Below are 11,946 nucleotides of genomic sequence, written 5' to 3'. Positions count from 1 at the left end.
CCACATACTATTTCCCATAACAACTCTAGCGTCACCGAACCTTAAGTGTGTAGACCCTACGGGTTCGAGAACCATGCAGACATGACCGAGACGTTCTCCGGCCAATAACCAACAACGGGATCTGGATACCCATGTTGGCTCCCACATGTTCCACGATGATCTCATCGGATGAACCACGATGTCGAGGATTCAACCAATCCCGTATACAATTCCCTTGTCCATTGGTATGTTACTTGCCCGAGATTTGATCGGCGGTATCCCTACACCTTGTTCAATCTCGTTACCGGCAAGTATCTTTACTCGTCCCATAATGCATGATCCCGTGACTAACTACTTAGTCACATTGAGCTCATTATGATGATGCATTACTGAGTGGGCCCAGAGATACCTCTCCGTCATACGGAGTGACAAATCCCAGTCTTGATTCGTGCCAAACCAACAGACACTTTCAGAGATACCTGTAGTGCACCTTTATAGCCACCCAATTAAGTTGTGACGTTTGGTACACCCAAAGCATTCCTACGGTATCTGGGAGTTGCACAATCTCATGGTCTAAGGAAATGATACTTGACATTAGAAAAGCTTTTAGCAAACGAACTATACGATCTTGTGCTATTCTTAGGATTGGGTCTTGTCCATCACATCATTCTCCTAATGATGTGATCCCGTTATCAATGACATCCAATGTGCATGGTCAGGAAACCATAACCATGTATTGATCAACGAGCTAGTCAACTAGAGGCTCACTAGGGACATGTTGTGGTCTATGTATTCACACATGTATTACGGTTTCCAGTTAATACAATTATAGCATGAACAATAGACAATTATCATGAACAAGGAAATATAATAATAACCATTTTATTATTGCCTCTAGGGCATATTTCCAACAAATTATACCTTAAGGTTCCTGAGCTGTGGTTTGCTTGGCAATCGGAGGCCGTTCGGCCCACACTACGTACGACCGCGAGGAAGAAGTGGTCGGAGGCCCTCCCGCGCAGCCGCTGGATGAAAGAGAACAACTGCGCCGGTGGTGGATTCCCTCCCTCACCGATGGTGATAGCGCTAAGCCTCCTCCCCTTCCCGGTGGACGGATCCTGCTGGCTCTTTGACCAGTAGTGAGGGGGGAGAGAGAGGCCAATGAAGTCTTGTTTAGGTCTGGAGAGGGTGAGAGAGTGTGAAGAGAGAAACTACAAGCGCTGAGGCTCCAGCGTGTATATATATACTGGAGAGAGAGTGCGAAGTGTGCAAACCCTAGAAAACAAGCGCCAAGGCTGCAACATATACGTGATGAGGTGATTATACCGTCACTACGAGATCGTATAGCTCCGTATCCATCCATTTTGACCAGTCAAAGAATCCTCCTAGCACCGCCCCAGATCACTTTCTCTCTCTGTCATGCGGGGCCTACCTATCATTGGGTGGAAGAAAGAAGTCGAACAAAAACAAAATTATGCTCAAGTGTAGTTATCCAACCCAAGACCTCAAGTTTGATGAGCGAATAGGCTAACCAGCTACACCACCCTCCCATTATGTTCAACGAGAGGAAAATAACCTTTTATACATTCATGCATTCATGTGACAAGCATGCCGTGTTTTTTTTTGCATGTGAGTCATTGGGATTTAAATCATAATCGTGTCATGTGGCTTTGGGGGTAAGGTCTTTTGGGATTTAAAGCAGTGTTGGTAGTACAGAAATAATGCAGCCGTAGTCACCTTACCTCTCTCCACGTAGTACGTTGGGTCCCACCAGTCAGAGGGTGAAACAATCAAATTAATAAGAAAAATTAAAAGCGCCAGCGGTGTATCTTACCTCACACATCTCGCTATTGCTCGTGAACACTGTCCAATTCATCCCTCTATTCGCTCACGTACTATTTTAAGTGAATCCTTATTATAACATGCACACAATTTTGTGCACTTGTATTCGACCTAAGTCAGTGTGCCACCGTATCTCGTACTTCACCCTCCATCTAGGTGTAATAAGTCACGTTAGAAGGTGCAGCGGGGCCAAGGTGCAAGCAGATTGGAGGAGAAGGAGAAACTTGACCGGTCCTTCCTCCAATCAAAGCCCTGATTTCTGTCTCTAAACACAACAATTAATCCCAACAACTGAGGGATGCTGTTTTAGCTACCATGCAGGGCCACGTATTAACTCGCATGCAAGCCGACTTTGATTTCTTGACTGACCAATGCGTAGTTGCGCTCCATGCATTAGGTTTCTGGGGGAGATAACAAGGCAGAGTAAGGAGCGTTTGGTTACATTACTTAGGCTGGTCATAGTGGTGAGTAACTTGGACTAGTAACATGCACGATATTCCTATTCTATGAACCTGTGTGTGCATGTGCGTGTGTGTTTAACAACATGTGTGTGTTAGAGAGAGCGACACATCGACCTACTCCTACAGAGAGATGGTGTGTAGTGTATGATTTAGCCGCGAGAGTCGGTGCATCCTCTTCTGGGCGTCCGGTCGGGACAGGCGGACCGCTGCCATGCCCTCTCCTGACCAGCCTGGCCCACCCAAAGCCCCTCCATCGCCCGTGCGTGCTTCCTACCCGAAACGGTCAGTGCCGCTCCAAAGAATCGGTGTTGCATTCATGCCCGGGCAGAGCGGACGCGACCTCTCACTAGCGCCTGCGTTGAAGAGAGAAGCAGATTCAAGAGTGATGGTTGCTTCGTTCGTCCAACTTACTGCTGGGTCTATGTGATTTGACGGCTCATTGGTCATTATTACTGATGTGGTAGGACTGCTGGATGTCCCATGCTTTTGGCGAAAGGAGGTACTACTAGATTACAATTTTCTCCAGTCGTACAGTGGAGGAGTGCAACAGCAGTGAAAACACGCAGGCTCAGTGATTACATGGCCCACCTCACATTATCACCATATTTTCTGGACACCATGCGACACCTAACTCTTTACATAGTACTACTAGTATAGTACATACTATAATTTATCAGCGAGATAAATTTGTACAATGCTATGAAGCTTACAGCTTCTGCTTCGTGTATCTTGCATCCAAGGTTGCCCGTTGCAACATTTTATCAAATACAAAGGAGACTAACATGCATGCTATTGCATCTCAATGATTGACAGATCATAGCCAATATGTACTCCCTCCGTTCCAAAATAAGTGTCTCAACTTTATGCAAACTTTAGTAAAAAGTTGTACTACCACTAAAGTTGACACTTATTTTGGAACAGAGACAACTAAAGAAAAAAAAAGATCCATGCAGTCCCTAGCCCTTGAACCATAAACCTTAACCAGGATTTAATTTGCTGGCAACGTTGGAGCTTCCGAAGAAATGAAGTTTGCAACTCTTTGACCATTGGATCATTTTGTGCAGTTTCACCAAAATCAAGATGAGCATCCCTGTGGCAAAGAAATTGAAGAAGCGTGATTAGAATAAGATTACTGGGGCTAGTTGATGAGACATAAACTCATCATGAATACAGTACATAGAAGCCAGTAGAGGTATGTGTGGGGCAAAGAAGTAGAGAAATATCCCCATGGAGTGATGTGGGCAGCTGGAGCAGTGGTGCAAGCTGGCTTTAAAGGCAGTTGTACCTGAGGGATGTAGGGACGTAGCTCAACCTAGAGGAGGGCGGCGGGAGTTGGCAACTACTCAGGTCGCGGCAGTGAGCAAGGGACGAAGGCAACCTCACCGGCTTTGTGAGAGAGAACGGCGGGGACCCCTAATCGGGACGTGCCGACTGTGGGTTTTTGCCGTCGGCGATGGTGACCACATCTACACTAAGCATCCACCACGTCCGCCGGGATGATAGAGATGTGTCCATAGTCGTTTTGTGCGAGAGAGTGTGAAGAGAGTGATATGTCTCCAACGTATCTACTTTTCCAAACACTTTTGCCCTTGTTTTGGACTCTAACTTGCATGATTTGAATGAAACTAACCCGGACTGACGCTGTTTTCAGCAGAACTACCATGATGTTGTTTTATGTGTAGAAAAGAAAAGTTCTCAGAATGTCCTGAAAATCCACGGAGGCACTTTTTGGAATTAATAAGAATTATTGGGCGAAAGAAATACACCAGGGGGCCCACACCCTGTCCACGAGACAGGGGGCGCCCCCCCTATAGGGCGCGCCCCCTACCTCGTGGGCCCCCTGGACCTCCACCGACCTCAACTCCAACTCCATATATTCACGTTCGGGGAGAAAAAAAATCAAAGAGAAAGTTTCATTGCGTTTTATGACACGGAGCCGCCGCCAAGCCCTAATCTCTTTCGGGAGGGTTGATTTGGAGTCTGTTCGGGGCTCTAGAGAGGGGGATTCGTCGCCGTTGTCATCATCAACCATCCTCCATCACCAATTTCATGATGCTCACCGCGTGCATGAATTCCATCATAGACTTGCTGGACGGTGATGGGTTGGATGAGATTTACCATGTAATCAAGTTAGTTTTGTTAGGGTTTGATCCCTAGTATCCACTATGTTTTGAGATTGATGTTGCTATGACTTTGCTATGCTTAATGCTTGTCACTAGGGCCCGAGTGCCATGATTTTAGATCTAAACCTATTATGTTTTCGTGACTATATGTGTGTTCTTGATCCTATCTTGCAAGTCTATAGTGACCTATTATGTGTTATGATCCGACAACCCCGAAGTGACAATAATCGGGATACTTCTCGGTGATGACCGTAGTTTGAGGAGTTCATGTATTCACTATGTGCTATTGCTTTGTTCCGGTTCTCTATTAAAAGGAGGCCTTAATATCCCTTAGTTTCCGCTAGGACCCCGCTACCACGCGAGGGTAGGACAAAAGATGTCATGCAAGTTCTTTTCCATAAGCACGATGACTATTTATGGAATACATGCCTACATTACCATAGGGTTAGGCTTTAGGGTTGAGGGTTTAGGGTTGAGGGTTAGGGTTTAGGGTTTAGGGTTTAGAGTTAGGGTTTTTAGGGTTTAGGGTTTAGGGTTTAGGGTTTATGCCACTTCTGCTATGCATGATGAAACTACTTCTATGTGTGATACTACTTTGCCATCAGGTGAATTTCTTGATGAACAACTTGCTAGAGTTAGGGGGAATGAAAATATTCAAGATGCTATTATTGATGATAGTGATGATGAAGGTTCTCCCAATGATTATGAATTTCCTGTTGTTCCTGAGGGTTATGTTATGAATGAAGAAGCTGCTAGAACTATCTTTGCTTGCAATGATAGATATGATCTTAAGTAATTATTAGCTAAATGGAAGCAACAGTCTCTTAATGCTAGAATGGAACCCGATCCTGCTTTCGGTACTTCACCTATCTGTGTTACTGATAAGGATTATGAATTCTCTGTTGATCCCGAGATTATTACTTTAGTCGAATCTGATCCTTTTTATGGCCTTGAATCTAAAACTGTTGTGGCACATCTTACCAAGTTGAATGATATAGCTACCCTGTTTACTCATGATGAGAAGTCTCGCTATTTTTATATCCTTAAGATATTTCCGTTCTCATTAAAGGGTGATGCTAAGACTTGGTATAATTCTCTTGCTCCTGTTTGTGTGCGTAGTCCCCAGGATATGATTTATTACTTCTCTACTAAATATTTCCCTGCTCATAAGAAACAAGCTGCCTTGCGGGAAATATATAATTTTGTGCAAATCAAAGAAGAGAGTCTCCCACAAGCTTGGGGGAGGCTTCTCCAGTTACTTAATGCTTTTCCTGATCATCCTCTCAAGAAAAATGAAATACTTGATATCTTTTATAATGTACTAACCGATGCTTCCAAGGACTACTTGGATAGTTGTGCTGGTTGTGTTTTCAGGGAAAGAACAGTCGACGAAGCTGAAAAATTATTGAATAATATGTTGACTAATGAAAATAATTGGACTCTTCCTAAGCCAATTCCTGAGGCAATTCCTGAACCAATTGAGCCGACTCCTGAGCCTACTCCTAAACCCACTTCGAAGAAGAGAGGTGTTTTATTTCTGAGTCCTGAAGATATGCAAGAGGCAAAGAAATCAATGAAAGAAAAAGGTATTAAAGCTGAAGATGTTAAGAATTTACCTCCTATTGAAGAAATATATGGTCTTAATATACCGCATTTTGAAGAACCACATTGTCTTGATAACCCGACACAGGTAGTAAAGGAAAATTCTCTCTATAGATATGATAAAGTTCAAATCCCCACTACTAAATTTCATAGCCCATGCTTAGATGAATTTGATGACTTTATGGCTAGACAAGAAAGTTTTAATGCTTATGTTGGTAGAGAGTTAAAGAATAATGCTTTCGAGATAGGACGCGTGAGCGATAATACGGCTAGAGTTAAAGGTGAACTTAAACTCATTAGCAAATACGTTTCTATGGTTGGTACTCAAGCTGAGCAAGTACTTAAAGCTCAAAATGATTTGCTTGATGAATTAAATAATAAAAATGACTTCGCTACTAGAGTGGCTACTAGAACTGGCAGAATGACTCGGGAACCTTTGTATCCTGAAGGCCACCCTAAGATAATCGAACAAGATTCTCAAAGAAATAATTTAGAGGCACCTCGTTCTTCTAAAAAGAAGAAAAAGAAAAACAATAGAACTTTGCATGCTTCTAGTGAACCTACTATAGACACACCTAAGAATCCCAATGATATTTATATTTCTGATGCTGAAACACAATCAGGTGATGAACATGAACCTAGTGATAATGTTAATGATAATGTTCATGTTGATGCTCAACCTAGCAAAAACAATGATGTAGAGATTGAACCTGTTGTTGATCTTGATAACCCACAATCAAAGAATCAACGTTATGATAAGAGAGATTTTGTTGCTAGGAAGCACGATAGAGAAAGAGAACCATGGGTCCAGAAACCCATGCCGTTTCCTCCTAAACCATCCAAGACAAAGGATGATGAGGATTTTGAGCGCTTTGCTGAAATGATTAGACCTAGTTTCTTACGTATGTGCTTAACCGATATGCTTAAAGTAAATCCTTATGCTAAGTATATGAAGGATATCATCACAAACAAAAGAAAGATACCGAAAGCTGAAATTTCCACCATGCTTGCTAATTACACTTTTAAGGGTGGAATACCAAAGAAACTTGGAGATCCAAGTGTACCAACTATACCATGCTCCATTAAAAGAAATTATGATAGAACTGCCTTATGTGATCTTGTAGCTGGTGTTAGTGTTATGCCTCTCTCTTTATATTGTAGATTTGAATTGAATAAGGTGACACCTACTGAAATATCTTTGCAAATGGCTGATAAATCAACTGCTATACCTGTCGGTATTTGTGAGGATGTGCCTGTTGTGGTTGCAAATGTCACTATCTTAACGGACTTTGTTATTCTTGATATTCCCGAGGACGATAGTATGTCGATTATCCTTGGTAGACCTTTTCTTAATACTGCAGGGACTGTTATTGATTGCAACAAAGGCAATGTCACTTTTCATGTTAATGGTAATGAGCATACGGTACACTTTCCGAGGAAACAATCTCAAGTTCATAGCATCAATTCTATTGGAAAAGTTCCAACTATTATTATTGGAGGTTTTTAATTTCCTCTCCCTACTGTCAAGAAAAAGTATGATATTCTTATTGTTGGGGATTTTGATATCCCCGTTGAGGTTACCTTGTGTTATTCGAAATTTCTCCCGTTCCATGTTATTCGGAATGAGTTTGTTAACAAGACTTGATAAACCTTGTTAGTGGATTCATTTTGATGATCATGAGATGGATGAAACTAGAAGGCACAACCTTCTGTACCCACTTTTTACTTTCTGTTGTTTAGAATAAATAAAGCAAAAATATTATTATCTGTCTGTTTTCTGAATTATCCGTGCAATAAAAAATATCCCGAAAATAAAAGTGCTCCAAATGCCCTGCAAATTTAGTATGATTTTTTATGGAATATTTGAGGATTTTAGGCACTGAAAACAGTGCGGGAGGGGCAAGCACCAGGCCACGAGAGTGGAGGGCGCACCCCCTGTCTCGTGGGCCCGTGGTGGCCCCCTCCAGTTATGCCAGCACCCACACACTTCATCTTCTACCCAAAAAAATCCTCATCAAGCTCAAGCACGAGTTCTAGCTCATTTTGCTGTGATTTTCGATCTCCTTTCTCAAAGCTCCATTCACAAAACTGCTTTGGGAGATTGTTGCTTGGTATGTGACTCCTCCATTGGTCCAATTAGTTTTTGTTCTAGTGCCTTATTCATTGCAAATTTTTGCTGCATAGGTGACCATGTTCTTGAGCTTGCATGTTAAATTTATGAGGTCCCAAGCAATTCTAATGCATGATATAGGCTCTAGGCACTTGTAGGAGTAGTTGCTATCAATCTTGTTTAGTTTTATTCACTTTTATTTTGAAGTTACTAAAAATTTCAGAATTATTTTAGAAAAAGAATTATATTTAGAAGAATGTACCAAGGTGGTTCCTCGGTGAAGAAAGGGCCCAGGATTGCCATACGTGAGCAAGATGTTGAATTGCCGAGGGACACGGATGTACGAGCTTGTGAGTGGCCATCCGATGATTTTATGGTCGAAGCAGGCTTCAAGGAGGAATTTGACGCGTATGTGAGTAATGCCGGGTTGGAGGACTTCTTACAAGATAAGTCTCCGCAGTACTATCAATTGACTGATTCTTTTGTGCGGAGGTTCAAATATAACTGTGCGCGTAATTCTCCTAGTGTCATATTTGATATTTATGATACATCTTATACCATGGATTTAGAGGATTTCACAACTACTTGCAAACTCCCGCAGTGGGGTAATATTAATGATCCCCACAAATCTGAATTTAGGGATTTTCTTGCTAGTATTACTGTGGGAGAATCTAGGGACATAGCACAAGCCACCATAGGGAGCATTCATTTTCCTACTATACATTATTTTGCTCTCTTTATTGGTAGATGTATTAATGGTAAGGATGAAGCATGTCACATGTGTGTCCCTGATCTGTGTTTCCTCAAGAGTGTTGTGTTAGGTTATAAAGGTTATAACTTGGGGGCAATAGTTGCACGTAGGTTGCAGAATAATAGTAGAAATGGAAATTATTTGGAGGAATTTGTGCAACCCGTGTGGCTAATTATCTTGGTATAGCCCCACGAGAGGGAGATATGATAATACCTCCTGTTTATTTGGATTCTGAAGCTATGGTAAATCATCAATTTCTTGGGAGGAATGAACAATTCCTCCAATATCGACTAATCTATGACAGACGCAAGGTCGTCCATGTTACTCTTCCTGCTCCCTACCTTTTTGATTATCAGTCAAAAGGAAGATATGTTGTCACCAGGGAGGAAGCAGCTGAACACAAGAGGAGAGCGGAGGCAGCTCCCCAACACGCTGCAGCTCAGGAGGCGGTTGCCGCTGCATCTCAGTACAACCCCGGTTTCACTTATGGATATCAGCCAGGCGGTCCTTGGTACTAGACCAACTTAGGCCAAAAGCCTAAGCTTGGGGGAGTACGTATTTCTCACCGACTTTACATTCATGTTCACACACTAGTCGTCGGTGTTCATACTCTTTCATTGTATTATCCATGGTAGTTTAAATTTCTTTCTCTAGTTTTCTTCTTGTGTGTTTGATAAACTTTAAGAAAAACCAAAAAGATTAGTTAATTTAATTTCCATGCTTGTAATAGAATTTAAAATGAAAACCCAAAAATATTTCTAGTTCTTCTTCTTACTTGTTGGGAGCTTTCCCGTGTAAATAGTTTTCTTTTCTTTTCTTTTCTTTGGGGGTCGAGAAGACCATATTGAAAATGCTTAGTGGCTCTCATATGCATGATTGTTTATTTAACTTAGAGCCCATATTACTTGTCTTCTCTTTTGAGTTGAATGCTTGCAGATTCCATCTTAGTCCAATGCATGTGCACTATTTTTATTATACACATCGTTCGGTCGTGCAAGTGAAAGGCAATAATGACGATATATGATGGACTTGTTGGGATGAGAAAAGTTGTTATGAACTCAACCTCTCTTGTTTTCGTAAATATGATGAGTTCATCGTTTCTGAGTCAGCTTATTATGAAGTAAACATATTTGCAATGACATTTAGAGATTATAGTTGCTTGTTCCATGCTTGATTAGCTATGAGTTATAATGGTTTGCCTTGCATGCCAACATGATATTAGAATAATTATGATGTGGTATGATGGGATGGTATCCTCCTTTTAATGTATTGAGTGACTCGACTTGGCACATGTTCACACATGTAGTTGAATCAAATCAACATAGACTTCATGATATTTATGTTCATGGTGGATTATATCCTACTCATGCTTGTATTCGGTGTGAATTAATTTTAATGCAGGTTTATGACTGTTGTCGCTCACTCAGTTGGTCGCTTCCCAGTCTTTTGCTAGGCTTCACCTGTACTAAGCGGGAATACTGCTTGTGCATCCAAACTCCTTAAACCCCAGAGTTGTTCCATATGAGTCCACCATACCTTCCTATATGCGGTATTTACCTGCCGTTCCAAGTAAATTTGTATGTGCCAAACTCCAAACCTTCAAATGAAATTCTGTTTTGTATGCTCGAGTAGCTCATGTTACAACTAGGGCTGCCTATATCTTCCATGCTAGGTGGGTTATTCTCAAGAGGAGTGTACTCCGCTCCTCATTCACGAGAAAGGGCCGGTAACCGGGATGCCCAGTCCCATGATCCAAAAAGATCAAAGCAAATCAAAATAATTAAACAAAACTCCCCCAGTGCTGTTGTTAGTTGGAGGCACTCGTTGTTTCGAGCAAGCCATGGATTGATGCTTGTTGGTGGTTGGGGGAGTATAAACCTTTACCATTCTGTTTGGGAACTGCCTATAATGCATGTAGTATGGAAGATACAACCATCTCATAGTTGTTGCGTTGACAGCAAAAGTATGCCGCTCAAAATGTTATTCAATCTCTATTTTAAAATGGAGCTCTGACACCTCTACAAATCCCTGCTTCCCTCTGCGAAGGGCCTATCTATTTATTTTTACGTTGAGTCATCACCCTTCTTATTAAAAAGCACCCGCTGGAGAGCACACTGTCATTTGCATTCATTACTATTGGTTTATATTGGGTATGACTTGACTGGATCTCTTTTATTATGAAATACAATGTTTAGTCAATCCTTGATCTTTAAAGGTGCTCTGCATTTATGTTTTGCGGTTTCAGAAAGGGCTAGCGAGATACCATTTTGTTATATCATGTTATGATTGTTTTGAGAAAGTGTTGTCATTCGAGTTTTATTATTATGGCTCGCTAGCTGATTATGCTATTGATATGAGTAATTGTGAGACCTAATTGTTATTGTGAGTACGGTTAGTTCATAATATTTGCTGAAACTTGAAAGCTGGCTTTTCATGTTACAACAACAAGAGCAAACAGGGTTTGTAAAAGTTTTTGTTTATCACTTTCTGTTTATAAACTGAATTGCTTGAGGACAAGCAAAGGTTTAAGCTTGGGGGAGTTGATACGTCTCCAACCTATCTACTTTTCCAAACACTTTTGCCCTTGTTTTGGACTCTCACTTGCATGATTTGAATGAAACTAACCTGGACTGACGCTGTTTTCAGCAGAACTGCCATGATGTTGTTTTGTGTGTAGAAAAGAAAAGTTCTCGGAATGTCCTGAAAATCCACGGAGGCACTTTTTAGAATTAATAAGAATTATTGGGCGAAATAAATACACCAGGGGCCCACACCCTGTCCACGAGATAGGGGCGCCCCCCCTATAGGGCGCGCCCCCTATCTCGTGGGCCCCCTGGACCTCCACCGACCTCAACTCCAACTCCATATATTCACGTTCGAGGAGAAAAAAATCAGAGAGAAAGTTTCATCGCGTTTTACGACACGGAGCCGCTGCCAAGCCCTAATCTCTCTCGGGAGGGCTGATCTGGAGTCCGTTCGGGGCTCCGGAGAGGGGGATTCATCGCCGTCGTCATCATCAACCATCCTCCATCACCAATTTCATGATGCTCACCGCCGTGCGTGAGTAATTCCATCGTA

The sequence above is a fragment of the Triticum aestivum genome, chromosome 3B (genome assembly GCF_018294505.1).
Source record: "Triticum aestivum cultivar Chinese Spring chromosome 3B, IWGSC CS RefSeq v2.1, whole genome shotgun sequence".
Taxonomy (NCBI): Eukaryota; Viridiplantae; Streptophyta; class Magnoliopsida; order Poales; family Poaceae; genus Triticum; species Triticum aestivum.
The sequence above is the reverse complement of the archived record's forward strand: the minus strand, read 5'-3'. Positions refer to the sequence as shown.